Genomic DNA, 15,047 nt, shown 5'->3' with positions numbered 1-15,047 from the left:
GTCATGCTATAAGTAGTCATGTGAATTTGGTATTCGTTCGATATTTTGATGTGTTGTATGTTGTTTTTCCGCTAGTGGTGTTATGTGCACATCGACTATATAACACTTCACCATTATCTGGGCCTAGAGGAAGGCATTGGGAAGTAGTAAGTAGATGATGGGTTGCTAGAGTGGCAGAAGCTTAAACCCTAGTTTATGCGTTGCTTCGTAAGGGGCTGATTTGGATGCATTAGTTTAATGTTATGGTTAGACTTTGTCTTAATTCTTCTTTCGTAGTTGCGGATGCTTGCGAGAGGGGTTAATCATAAGTGGGAGGTTTTTCCAATAAGGGCAGCACCCAAGCACCGGTCCACCCACATATCAAACTATCAAAGTAGCGAAAGCGAATCATATGAACATGATGAAAACTAGCTTGACAGAAATTCCCATGTGTCCTCGGGAGCGCTTTACCTCCTATAAGAGTTTGTCCAGGCTTGTCCCTTGCTACAAAAGGGATTGGGTCATTTTTCTGCACCTTTGTTACTATTGTTACTTGCGACTTGCTATGAATCATCTTATCACACAACTATCTGTTACCGATAATTTCAGTGCTTGCAGAGAATACCTTGCTGAAAACCACTTGTCAGATCCTTCTGCTCCTCGTTGGGTTCGACACTCTTACTTATCGAAAGGACTACGATAGATCCCCTGCACTTGTGGGTCATCAGTGCGCTTTGAGCGGTAATGACTGAAATTTTTTGAAATAAATTTTTGAGGACTTTGTTCGCAAATTCTTCAGCTCACAATGATTCAATGAAGACTTTGAATGAGTTTCTAAAAGAACACATATGAAGAATTTGAGAACAAACTGGGTTGAGCTTAGCATAAAGGGGAACGGGTCCGATCACATTCACTTAGAGAAAAAATGAAACATGAAGACTTAGCAATAAGTGAATGTTGTTGAGGACTTTGAAAGCTCACAAATAAGTATATAGTCAATGAAGAACATATTTCGAGAAGTTTGAAGAATTTTAAGTTTTAACGAATTTTCAAACTTGAGGAATTTTAAAAATCTAAAGACTTTGAAGATTTGAAGAATTTGCAAAAAACTCAACTTTGAAGAATTTCAAATTGGGTTGGTGGCGTGACCCACCATATAAGAATGATGATTTTAGGCACCGCATACAGTAGTCGTTGGGTTTTGAGAATCAAATTCTTCATTAATTTCTTAACACTTAGATTGTTGTTCTTCATTGATTGAAGAAAAACGTAACTTCATTGTTGCAGATCCAAGTCATCAATTTTGCGTAAGTGTTAGGATGCGTGTCCTTTCACAGAACATTCGAAGATTCTAAAATATTTAGCTCACACCGCAAATTGCAAAATATCTTTTCATCCAAGGACTTAGTTAAGATATCTGCTAGTTATCCTTCAGCCTTCACATGGTCCATGACGATGTTGCCCTTGAGTACATGATCACGAAGAAAATTATGTGGAATCTGGATGTGCTTGGTCTTCAAGTGTTGTACTGGATTGTATGCAATCTTGATTGCACTCTGTAATTGCATCTAGTGCCCCTTATTGATTTTGGTGGATTGAAGACTTATAGGTTAAGAGACTGATATGTTTATGAGTGTACAAAGGCTTTATAAGTCGCTGAGGAGTTTGAGTTATTTGAAGTATATCGACCCCTAAAATGTATGTCCTTGGGTGAAGACTTTGGTCATTCCTTGAAGACTTTGATAGCGAAGAAATTGCTATTCCCCATGAAGACATTGAAGATGAGGAATTCGGTGTGTCCTGAACAAAATGCACTAAAGACTTCGAAGCTTGAATATTTACTATTTCAATTTCATTTTCTTTGTTCTTGAGTCATAGGAACACCGTACTGTTAAAGGGGATCGAGGTAAAAGTAAGGAAAGAATTTCCTCATGATGCTCAACTCAAACCTACACATACCAAATCCTTCAATTGTGGAACATGAGAGACATGGGGACTTTCATGGTTGAAATTTCCGACCGTTGTGGCGCAGCGCGCCACCTGTCCCCAATTTTATCGACACAATGGTCATATTGTTGGGGGAAATAATGTCATATCATGTCGGGATGCTCCCACACTATAAATAGCCGCCCCCACAACCACTAGCTGGTTGGATGCTCCGAGAGAAACTGACACTTGTCATTTAGAGCATCCCAATTCCTCGAGGACTTTGAGAGAAAATCATCAAGTGAGGAAAAACCCCAAACACCCAAACCAAAACCCAAAACTAAAGTGATTGAGCATCACTGAAGAGATTGTTTATCTGTGGAACCGACGCTTGTTACCTTTGAGGACTGTTCATCCTCCAGATGGTTAGGCGTCATGGTCTACAACATCCAGCAGTCAATTGTGGATCGCTGGGTGACCGAGTTTGTAAGGGTTCAGAAGTCTTCCCTGAAGACTTACCACGAGTGTTGGGCGAGGACTGTGTGTCCTTAGCTCAAGGAGAATACCGTAGGGACTTTATGTTCTAGGACTGTGTGTCCTTTGGTTTCCATACCAAGCCACTCTAAACCAGACGTACAACTGTCAGAGCAGTTGGAACTAGGTCATCAACCATTGTCTTCCTCAAGCTACGAGTTCTATTTCTTCAACTCTTTTCATTTCCTCAGTTGCATGTTGAAGACTTTCATCTGTATTGTTTGAAGAATTTGATTGAAGACTTTCTCTGAATTCCACACCTCAAATTCTTCAGCTGAGTTATTTACCACACTAGATTATCGATGGCGCGCGTTGCTGCGCCCGTCCATTTCTACGCTTTGTTGGGGATCAACATGTATACATGGATGGATTTTACTTGTCAACAGACTACCTAACATATTATGGCGGTGTTTCAATTTTAACTAAGAATTAGATGGTTTTATTGAAATGTTTGTGTCTATGGTGGGGAGTAATAAATGTCAGCGTGTATCGGCATAGGGACCATGGGCACCAACCCCTTTACAGACCATCGTAATTCAACAAATCAGAAAAGAACTAAATAAAGTGCAAAGATAAAAAACAACATAACAATATCACATAAATGTTATTTAGTAAATATCAACAATAATTTTGAAACTTCACCTCGAAATATAGGTCTATGAAAATGGATACACTTACGCTCATGTGATGTTAATCCACGTAGCAATTATGTTTTGGCAAATCAAAAATCAGACCGAAAGGAAATTTCATAAACTGAGGATAAATAACAGAAGTATCCATGAACATAATTTTACCCTATATAAAAGGTTGTGTCTCTTAAATTCTATAGCCTTTCCTATCTTGTGCCAAACATGGATTAGTCCTTAGGATGGTTGACAGGTTTGGCATTCTTCACTTGCCCTTGTACTTGCCATTCTTGAATGCCTTTTGCTTCACTTGTGACACCTGAATCTCCTTGTCGTCTTCATCGTCTTGCACCATTTGGCATCCGATTGTTTCTGATTCTTTACATGAAAGCCAAAATTGATGCAGCCTTCTGATTGTCAATGACGCACAATCCATTGTTGCAGCATTCCATGGATACACTCCATGCCTTACCTAACATTACCTTCATAGATAATAGTGCTACATGCCTAGCTTGTGAGGTTCAATAACATTTTGTGCGGAATCAAGAAGGCCATCAAGAAATTAGATCAAGATTTTGTATGCCGGTAACAACATAGGCACACGCAAATACAGAGCAAAAAATGGTGGTACCTAACGTTACCTTCATGTAGTACTTCACTATTCATATATGAAAATGGTCGACATGATTCAGATAAATATAATCAATATGACAAGAAGAAGAAAATTATGGATTTCAATTAGCTAACCCCTGCATATATAGCCATTGGTTGGCTTTTAGTCCCTTAATCTGCTGCAGAGGAAAAAAATGCAGTAAAAGAGCATATGATAAGTTGAAGAGCATATTGTAAGTACTCAAAGTACATGGGAGATACTAATTAGGGTTCAAATAAAATTTAAATATGTTTGCATGTTATCAAGTAGATGATTCAAATGCCCTATTTGTGCATGTCTAGGCTTTCCTTCAATAAATTGCATATGAATTGTTGCTACCTGGAAGCTAAAAGAGAGGGAAATAAATGAGAAAAATATATGGTATTAGTATTACGCTCAAGAGGTTCAACAATGTACTGCAGAATGAAAAATGTTGGCGTTCGTGTATGAAATGTCCACTAAACAACAAACAATGAAGTGTGCATGATCTCAAGTAAACAAATGGTTACTCTCCATTCTTAGTTCCTTCCAACAAATGCCACCTCTACACAAAATAATATAAGGCGTGCATTGTAGATCCTGAAAACATGAGAACTGAATAGAGATGGCAATACCACAGTTAGCTAATACGAGAAGAGATATTGTTTAATTGTTCCTACGTGTCTACTTCCTGGAGATTAGCATGTTTTTCATTATAGCTCTAAATAGGTAAACCATATGAATAAAAAAGTATAGGAAGTCTTGATCTCTTCATCTCACTGGTCTTGTATTTATTTTTTCTTTTTGTCGCACAAGCTAGAGCTTTCTTTGTTATCCACTAAGAAAGAAAGGAAGAACGAAAGTACAAGCTGGTTACAACACCGAAGCCATGTGCTCCAGGTGATCCACTCTGCCATAGAAACAATAACACATGGATACTTTTTAAGTTGCCTCTGCTTAAGGTCAGTTAGTTTCAATTTACATAGTTGATTCACATTCATAGCACATGAGTTTATACTCCTAATTTTCAAAAAAAGGTAAATAAGATGTATGGTGAGATACAGGCATAATATGCAAACATGTTCATGGAGAAACTAAAGGAGTTGAAGACAATAAATGTAGCATCAATTTATTCAACATACCTCCAACAAAATCATCTAATCAACCCGTGGATCATTTGTCCTCACATGTGTTGCTAGTTTTTACTGGAATTTGGATACCTTGAATTGTATCGCTTTCATTCTGCCTCATCGTGCGCCACCTCCGTGATGTGTTGCCTTCACGGTCTTCTCGATGGCGAGATCATCCTCCCTCGCCTTGTATCCTTGGTAGATAGGTCATTCCAGTGGTCGGGCATGTTTTTCATTACATGGTAGATGAAGAGGAAAAGGCCGAGGAGGAGGTGAATGCGTCTCTACCGTGGGACCACCTAAACAATATTCGATTATAGTTTCATGTCTTGTCACAAACATTCAGTCAAAACCTTTAAACATCATCTCATCATCAGATTTGATTTTTGTTAATCGTTTGAAACAAGGAGAAAACCCAGAAAAAATATTAGTAGAATAAATCTAGTCACCGAATGGAGCGCAGCCAGGATAGGATCAGATGCAACTTGACCCCTAAACCAGGACTGCTTGGGCTTGCTCTACATGTGTCACGAGAGGAGAGAAATCAGGAGGGGTGGGATGCAGGGAGGGTCTGACCTTGAGCGGTAGCTGTGGTGGTGGTCGTGGCGGCGGCTGCACTGGACATCTTCGCTGGAGGAGTTTCACTGGACGAGCAACCAGGGCGTCAGGCAGAATCCCCTGCGGCGACTGATCCTCTTACCCCTCGCGTCGACCGGCTTTGAGCACCCCACGCCTCTGATCGATTCACATATCGCACCCCCGATCCATCCCGGGCTATATCCGGTCGATCCAATCGAGCACCTCCCATCCTGGATCCAACTGAGTGACGGGCGCCTCGCATCGGGACTGGATGAAACGGCCGCTCTTTTCTGCGTCTCGCATCCGCACTTGAAAGGACCCTGTCGCTCCTCCGAACCACCCTTTAGCGATCTGGAACCGGTAGCAGTGGCACGTTGGAACGATCCCATCCCTAAGCTCAGATGGACTCAGCCGCACCGGCGCATGCGACTGGACGGAATGGAACCGGCCGCATCGGTCCTCCTCTCTGCGGCTCGATTCATCCTCAACATCGATCGGGATTGGACCCTGAGCTGCGGCTCGATTCTTCTTGCTCCACTCAGCCTCGACGGGGATTGGATTAGGGTTGGCGAGTGGACGGTCACCGGTCGTAGGCCTCGTGTTACAGAACCGAGCTTCGTTCGAGTGGGCTGGCAGAAGGCCCAATGCACCACAGGCATGGGTTTCGGCCTCTGGAGCAGTACCCCACAGGACAGCTGGGCTAGATTAAGCTAACTACAGATCAGATCCATTTTAACACGAAATACGATGGCCAGAAATCCCAGATCGTCAAAACGGACGGCCGAAAACACCTAATCGCTGAGAGGGCAGGGATTAGGTGCAGTTTTACTTTCCTTAATGTGTATCCTGTTTACTTGACCTGTGCAAACCGAACCTATCAACTCACTGTGAGTACTTTGCTGTAGTCGCTTTGTCACATCTGTTTAAGTACTATTTCTGCTACACTCAGTTCATGACTGAGGACTTTCCTCACTAGGAATTTCCTCAGTGATCAATTTATAAAAAATTCCTATTCACCCCCCTCTAGTTGATATAACACACTTTCACACTCTCATTGTCGCGGCAGAGATGCATATTCTTCATGTTGATACAGTAGTCCTTGAGGGTTTGCCTCATCCACAGCAGTTGAGCACATCACGAACCAACAACAATGTACTCCCTCTGTCCCAAAATTCTTGTCTTAGATTTGTCAAAATACGAATGTATCTAGTTGTGTTTTAGTGTTAGATAAATTTAAATCTACACAAATCTAAGACGAGAATTTTGGGACGGAGGAAGTACTCATCTTCAGCAGGGGAAACTAACACGCAATTCTGCTTCTTTGAGGACCAACAAACTAAGGATCATCCCAGGAAATGGTAGGTGCCTAATGTTACCTTGCGATCCAGCAGCAATGTATTGAGCTTCAGAAGTGGAGAGTGATAGATAGTTCTTCTTCTTTGAGGACCAGCAAACTAAGGATCGTCCGAGGAAATGACATGTGCCTGACGTTGACTTGTGATCCACATGGTCACCAGCATAATCGGAATCAGAATATCCAACAGTGAAGATTTGAGCCCTTGGGGTACCATAATCCAAGTGTTGGTGTGTGAGATATATATCGAATAATATGCTTCACAACCTTATGGTGTGATTCCTTCGGTGTTGCTTGGAAACGGGCACACATGCAAACACTAAGCATAATGTCTGGCCTAGATGCAAATAGGTACAATAAAGAGCAAATCATGGATCGATATACCTGTTGATCGAAATCTTTACCATTTTCGTCACTGCAGAGGTTGTCGTTGGTAGGCATGGGAATTTTTACACCTTTGCATTCATGCATGCCGAATTTCTTCAGGACATCCTTGAGGTATTTCTCTTGATAAATGAAGATGTCGTTGCATTGTTGACGAATTTGAAGCCCTAGGAAGAATTTAAGCTCCCCCATCATGGATATTTGGTATTATTCACCCATCATGTAGGCAAATTCGTGAGTGTAACGTTCGTGAGTACAACCAAAGATGATATCGTCCACATATATTTGGCACACAAATAGTTCATTGTCATAGGATTTTGTGAAAAGAGTAGGGTCAAGTGAACCGGGTTTGAAGCTTTTATTTACTAGGAATTCCTTCAATGTGTCATACCACTCCCGAGGGGCTTGCTTGAGGCCGTAAAGAGCCTTGTTGAGTCTGAATACTTTGCCAGGATGCTTTGGGTCTTCAAATCCTAGGGGTTGAGCAACATATACATCTTCTTCAAGCTTACCGTTGAGGAATGCACTTACCACATCCATCTGATACAATGTGATATTGTGATGGTTAGCATAAGCAAGCAATATAAGAATATCTTCAAGTCTAACAACATGTGCAATTTTTTTATCAAAGTCAATTCCTTCAACCCGTGTGTAGCCTTATGCTACAAGTCATGCCTTGTTTCTCACTACCTGACCATCTTCGTCTTGCTTGTTTTGGTATATCCACTTGGTATTAATGACATTGTGCTTGCGAGGATCAGGTCGCTTGACAAGTTCCCACACATTGTTGAGCTTGAATTGTGGAAGTTCTTCTTGCATTGCTTGAATCCACTCACGTTCCATGAAGGCTTCGTCAACTTTTGAGGGTTCTATGATATACACAAAGGAAGAATGCCCACAAAATTTAATTAAATGTGAAGCTTTTGAGTGAGTGAGGGACCTGGTGCATTGATGTCATTGAGGATTTTGTCAATTTGCACTTCATTTTCAATACTAGGATGCACGGCTTGAAGACTTTCATCGGGTTGAGGAATTTGAGCAGGAGCAATTTCCTTAGTTGCACCAGCCCAAATTTCTTCGTTGTTTGGATGACTTCTTCAACAGGCGGTTTTTGTTTAGTGGGAATGATATCTTCTCTAGCCTTGAGCTTAATAGCTTCCTTAGGGGGCATTTCATCTAGCACATGAGGCAGGTGATCTCTTTGAGAGCCATTAGTTTCATCTAACCGCACATCTACAATTTCAACAACCTTGTTGTGCTAGTTGTTGAACACTCTGTAGGTGTGCGAGTCCTTTCTGTAACCAAGCATAAAACCCTCATGTGCTTTCGATGCAAACTTTGAACTATGGTGAGGATCTCTAATCCAGCATCTTGCACCAAAGACTTTGAAATAACTTACATTGGGTTTCTTGTGAGTGAGGAGTTCGTATGAAGTCTTCTTGAGGAATTTGTGAAGATATGCCCTGTGGATGATGTGGCAGGCAAAATTCATTGCCTCAGGCCGGTAGCGACAAGGAGTCTGATATTCTTCAAGCATAGTCCATGCCATTTCAACGGGAGTCCTGTTCTTGCACTCCACGATGCCATTCTATTGAGGAGTATAAGGGGCAAACAACTCATGACTAATACCAAGTTCATCAAGATAGTCATCAAGACCAGTATTCTTGAACTCAGTCCCATTGTCACTCCCGATGTGCTTGATCTTGATGCCGAAGTCCGTCGAGGCCCTTGAGGAAAATCGTTTGAAGACTTCCCGCACTTCAGTTTTGTAAAGTATAATGTGCACCCAAGTATAATGAGAATCGTCGTCAACGATGATAAAGCCATATAGAGATGTTGCATTGGTTAGAGTAGCATAACTAGTAGGTCCAAAGAGGTCCATGTGAAGCAATTCAAAAGGACGAGTGGTGATCATGATACTCTTCGAGGGGTGCTTGGATCTGGTCATCTTTCCAGACTCACAAGCCCCGCAGAGATGATCCTTGAGGATTTTGATAATTTCGAAGCTAATGACATTCTTCTTCTTTGCTAGTGTGTGCAGATTCCTCATGCCGACATGACCAAGTCATCGATGCCATAGCTAGTCCTCTAAGGATTTTGCAAGTAAACACGTGGCCGGCTATGGACATGTAGAGAAATCAACAATGTACAAGTCTCCTCTCCTAAAGCCTTCGAAGACTTTGGATTTGTTAGATCCCATGAGTACGTATCGATATTTTCCAAAGATGACAATCATATCAAGATCACAAAGCATTGAGACTTACATGAGGTTAAACCCATGGGATTCGACAAACATGTATTTTTCCATGTGTCGGTCCTTATAAATAGCCCCCCCCCCCACAACCAGTAGTTGTTTGGCTGCTCTGAGAGAAACTGACACTTGCCATTTAGAGCAACCAAATTCCTTGAGGACTTTGAGCGAAAATCATCAAGTGAGGAAAAACCCCAAACACCCAAACCAAAACCCAAAACCCAAAGTGATTGAGCATTACTGAAGAGATTGCTCCCTTGTGGAACCGACGCTTGTTACCTTTGAGGATTTTTCATCATCCACACAGTTAGGCGTCATGGTCTAGAGCATACAACGGTCAATTGTGGATCGGCGGCTGACCAAGTTTGTGAGGATTTGGAAGTCTGTCCTGAAGACTTACCACGAGTGTTGGGCGAGGACTGTGTGTCCTTAGCTCAACGAGAATATGGTAGGGATTGTGTGTCCCGGGATTGTGTGACCTTTGGTTTCAACACCAAGTTGCTCCAAACCAGACGTACACCTGTCACAGCAGTTGGAACTGGATCATCAACCATTGTCTTCATCATGCTATGGGTTCTATTTCTTAAACTCTTTTCATTTCCTCAATTGCATGTTGAAGACTTTCATTTGTACTGTTTGAAGAATTTGACTGAATACTTTCTCTGAATTCCTCACCTCAAATTCTTTGCCTGATTTATTTATCACCTCTGTATCTTGTTTACTTGACATGTGCAAACCGAACCTATCAACTCACTCTGAGTACTTTGTTGTAGTCGCTTTGACACATCTGTTTAAGTACTATTTCTGCTGCACTCATTTCATGACTAAGGACTTTCCTCACTAGGAATTTCCACAGTGATGATTTGTAAAAATCACCTATTCGCCCCCATATAGTCGATATAATACACTTTCAATTGGTATCAGAGTAAGGTACTCCCTTGTTCTGTGTGATTTTGGTTTAACCACATGGAGTTTTAGTGATGTCGACCGCAGGTGTGATCAAGGTTACTGTAGGTTGTCCTACCTTCGAAGGAAATGACTTCCCCTACTAGAAGAACAAGATGTGAATGCATCTTCAAGCAATTGACAACGATCTTTGGTACATTGTGGAAAATGGAGTTCCCTCCATCACTGCAACTATCTTTGTCGCTGATGTGAAGAAGTTCAAGCAGCTTGACTCGCAAGCGAAGAATATCATCTGTGGCCTTCTCAGCAAAGGTCAGTATGGCGGAGTCAGTGCTTTGGGCTCAGCAAAGCTTATCTGGGATAGGCTGTTCAAAGTCAATAAGGGAGTCTCCACACAGCGTGACTCTTGTGTTGATGTTCTTCGCAATCTCTTCAACCGTTTCAAGAGACTTGATAATGAAAGTTATCAAGATACCTTTGATCGCCTCACTAACATCTCAAATGAATTGCAAGCTCTCGGAGCCAGAGACATCACTGGCCATGAAGTTGTGAAGAAACTGCTACGATCTCTTGATCCATCGTTTGACGCACTTGTTTTGATGAGCCAAGAACAAAGAGACTACAAAATGCTTGATACTGCTGATATTCTTGAGAGACTCAATACTCATAAATTCCATCAAGAAGAAAAGGGAGACCTATATGGACCTAGCTATTCAAGACCTCGTGCACTAAAGGCAAAGGTTGTTTCCTCATCTGAAAAAAGAAGAATCTAACTACAGTCTTGGTGACCCTGAATAAGTTGGGCAGGAACTTGTTATGCTTGTGAGGAAATTCCAAAAGTTCACTAAGTGTGGCCAGTTCGGAAAGTCATCAAGAAAAGATATGAAAAAAATCTGAATCTTCATCTGAGGACTGTAAGAAAAGAACCTGCCACAAATGCAAGAAATCTGATCACTACATTGCTGATGTTCTCGCTTGGTAAAGGAATCAAGAAATAAGAAATACAAGGTTGAAAGTTCTAACGACTCGAAAAAAAAATAAGAAATCTTCAAAGTCCTCATCCTCAAAGTCCTCATAGCACAAGAAGACCAGTTTTAGAAAGGCTCAAGTACTAATTGGCAAGGAAATGGATTCTGAAGAAGAATCTGAGGAATGTGATGAAGAGGAAGGTTCTGAAGTGGAGTCAGAATCTGGTGTGGCAAGTCTTGCACTTGCTACCACATTCTTCAGCAAGTCGATCTTCAACCTTGAAGAAAATGACAACATCAGCAACTCTAATGAATATGATGATGACTTCGCCCCCACCTATTGCTTCATGGCAAAAGGTTCGAAGGTACCAAGCCACACATCCTCCTCTGATTCTAGTGACTGTGAACCTGATGATTATCAAAAACCCAGTTAGTATAAACTTGCCAACATTGCCACTAAGCAACAAAGTGCTATTGAAAAGCTTTAGAAACTGCTAGACAAAAATGATGATCTATTGAATGATGAAATGAATCGTACTCAAAACCTCACTGAAGATGTTCAAAGTCTTCAGTCTAGATTTGATAGTCTTCGAGATCGTTAAGGTACACTCTTGGATGATCATGCGATGCTTTCCTATGAATTTCTTCAAAGGAAGCTTGATCTTGAGAAGTTGAAAATGTCCCATGATGATCTTCGAAGGGAAAATGATTCATTGCTTGCTCAACATATCAGTACCGCTCAGGAAGAATTCATTCCACCATGTTTGACATGCATCAAACGTGAAACTGCTAATTCTTCACCTGAAACCTCAAATGCTTCTATCGCTACAAATTCTTCTACTATTCATGTGGTATCAAATTCTTCACTTGAGGAAACCACAAATGCTACTGACGAAAATGCAGGATTGAAGGAATTGTATGTGACAAGCATATACAAGAGTCTCAAAGGGCATCAAACCCTTTGCGATGTGCTCAAAAAGCAGATTCTGAACAGGAATCCGAGGAAAGAGGGCATTGCCTTTAAAAGGAAACTGAACGTTAATGGGTCATATTGGACACCTGAGTAGTACTCCAAAACCGCATGGGTTTCTGCTAAAGAGCCTCATATTGATCCATCCACTCTAACAGGCTTTGCATGTGAAACGTCTTATTCCTCTGATGAGTCATTGACTCCAATTATAAACTGTCCAATAATCAATCTCGTGAAGTATTTTCTCGATATGTTGGAGCTAACTAGAGGAATGGACCTCCACTGAGGAAAATATGGGTTCCCAAAAGTTGCTTGGAAAATCTTCACGTGAATGTCTTCATGACACCACCAGTGAAGAATCGGAACCCGAGATCAAATTCCTCAAGTGGATCAAAGTCTTCACGAGGATCAAATTCCTCAAATGGTCAAAATTATGCTCGAACTCGCACTAATGCTTCTGATATGTATGGAAACTACAATGGACATGAATGTGTGCACTATTCCTCAAATCATTATGTTCATAAGTCCTCAAAGAATTTCTCTGCCTATTCATTTGAGTACTCTAACCCCCTACTGTGAAAAGAAGTGCATTAGCTTCAATGCCTCCATTCTCATATGGTGCTCATAGGATGATGAACTCTTTGCCACACCTTCAGATGTGGGTGGTGAAGAAATCGAATTAATCACTTCTGCACATCATGTCTCCATATGAAAGTAATCATGTGAAGAATTTGCTGGAGACGTGAGGAAATTGCTTGATAGGAAGCAAGCTAAAAGGTGATGAAATGATCTAACAGTTCACTCGTCCTTGTTATGTCCTCAAATTTATTGTTTGTGATGAAATTCAAGTCTGATGAAATTGATATCATATTCTTCAAATATAAAGCATATGAGATCGTAAGCGTTACTAATTCATCTGCATGATGATCAACCCAAGAACACAGAGTGGGTTCTTGATAGTGGATGTACAAACCACATGACTGGTGATAAAACCTTATTGATGAATATCCCACTGACTCCATCACCAGTGAAGCATATCATCTACGCTGACAAAGGTAAAAGCAAGGTATTGGGACTTGATAAAGTGGCTATCTCTAAGGATCGGCACATGGACAAAGTCATGCTTGTCGAATCCCTTGGGTTTAACCTCATGTCCATCTCAATGCTTTGTGATCTTGATATGATTGTCATCTTTGGAAAATAAAGATGTGTAGTCATCATGGAATCTGACAAATCCAAAGTCTTTGAAGGCTTTAGGAGAGGAGACTTGTATATTGTTGATTTCTCTACAGGTCTTCAACCAGCCATGTGTCTACTAGCAAAAACCTCACAGGGCTGGCTATGGCATCGACGACTAGGTCATGCAGGCATGAGTAATCTGCACACACTGGCAAAGAAGAAGCATGTCATTGGCATCGAAACTATCAAATTTCTCAAGGACCATCTCTATGGTGCTTGTGAGTTTGGAAACATGACCTGATCCAAACACCCCTCGAAGACTATCATGACTACTCTCGTCCATTTGAATTGCTTCATATGGATCTCTTTGGACCTACTCACTATGCTACTCTAACCAATGCAACATCTCTATATGGCTTTGTCATCGTTGATGATTATTCTCTTTATACTTGGTTGCATATCATTCCGTATAAAACTGAAGTGCAGGAAGTCTTCAAACGATTTTCCTCAAGGGCCTAAACGAACTTCGATGTCAAGATCAAACACATCAGGAGTGATAATGGGACAGAATTCAAGAATACTGGTCTTGATGATTATCTTGGTGAACTTGGTATTACTCACGAATTGTGTGCTCCTTATACTCCTCAATAGAATGGCGTCGTTGAGCGCAAGAACGGGACTCTGGTTGAAATGGCACGGACTATGCATGAAGAATATCAAAATCCTCGTCGCTTTCGGCCTGAGGCAATCAACACTACTTGCCACATCATCAACAGGGTATATCTTCACAAATTCCTCAAGAAAACCTCATACGAACTCCTCACTAACAAGGAACCCAATGTAAGTTACTTCAAAAAATTTGGTGCAAGACGTTGGAATACAGATCCTCACCATAGCTCAACATTTCCAGTAAAGCACATGAGGGTTTTATTCTCAGTTACAGAAAAGACTCGAACACCTATAGAGTCTTCAACACCTAGCACAACAAGGTTGTTGAAACTGTAGATGTGCGGTTGGATGAAACTAATGGCTCACAAAGAGAGCAACTGCCACCTGCCAGATAAATTGACTCCTGAGGAAGCTATTAAGCACAAGGCTACTAAAGGTATCATTCCTACTGAGGAACAACCTCCTGTTGAAAAAGTCGTCCCCAACAATGATGAAATTCAAGTGGGTGCACCTAAGGAAATTGGTGCAGATCAAATTCCTCAGCCCAACCAATGTATTCATCTACGTGTCCAAGGATTGCAAATGAAGTGGAAATTGACAAAATCCTCGATGACATCACTGCGCTAGATCCTCGCACAAAAGCTTCACATTTAGTTAACTTTTGTGGGCATTCCTCCTTTGTGTCTATCACAGAACCCTCAAAAGTTACTGAAGCCTTCATGGAACCTGAGTGGATTCAAGCCATGCAAGATGAACTTCTTCAGTTCAAGCTAAATGACGTATGGGAGCTCGTCAAAAGACTTGATCCTCGCAAGCACAATATCATCGACACCAAGTGGATCTACCGAAACAAACAAGATGAGGATGGTCAGGTTATGATGAACAAGGCACGACTTGTAGCCCAAGGCTACACACAGGTTGAAGGAATTGACTTTGATGAAACTTTTGCACCTGTTGCTAG

The sequence above is a fragment of the Hordeum vulgare genome, chromosome 5H, assembly GCF_904849725.1.
Source record: "Hordeum vulgare subsp. vulgare chromosome 5H, MorexV3_pseudomolecules_assembly, whole genome shotgun sequence".
NCBI classification, from domain to species: domain Eukaryota; kingdom Viridiplantae; phylum Streptophyta; class Magnoliopsida; order Poales; family Poaceae; genus Hordeum; species Hordeum vulgare.
This window is presented reverse-complemented; position numbering follows the sequence as displayed.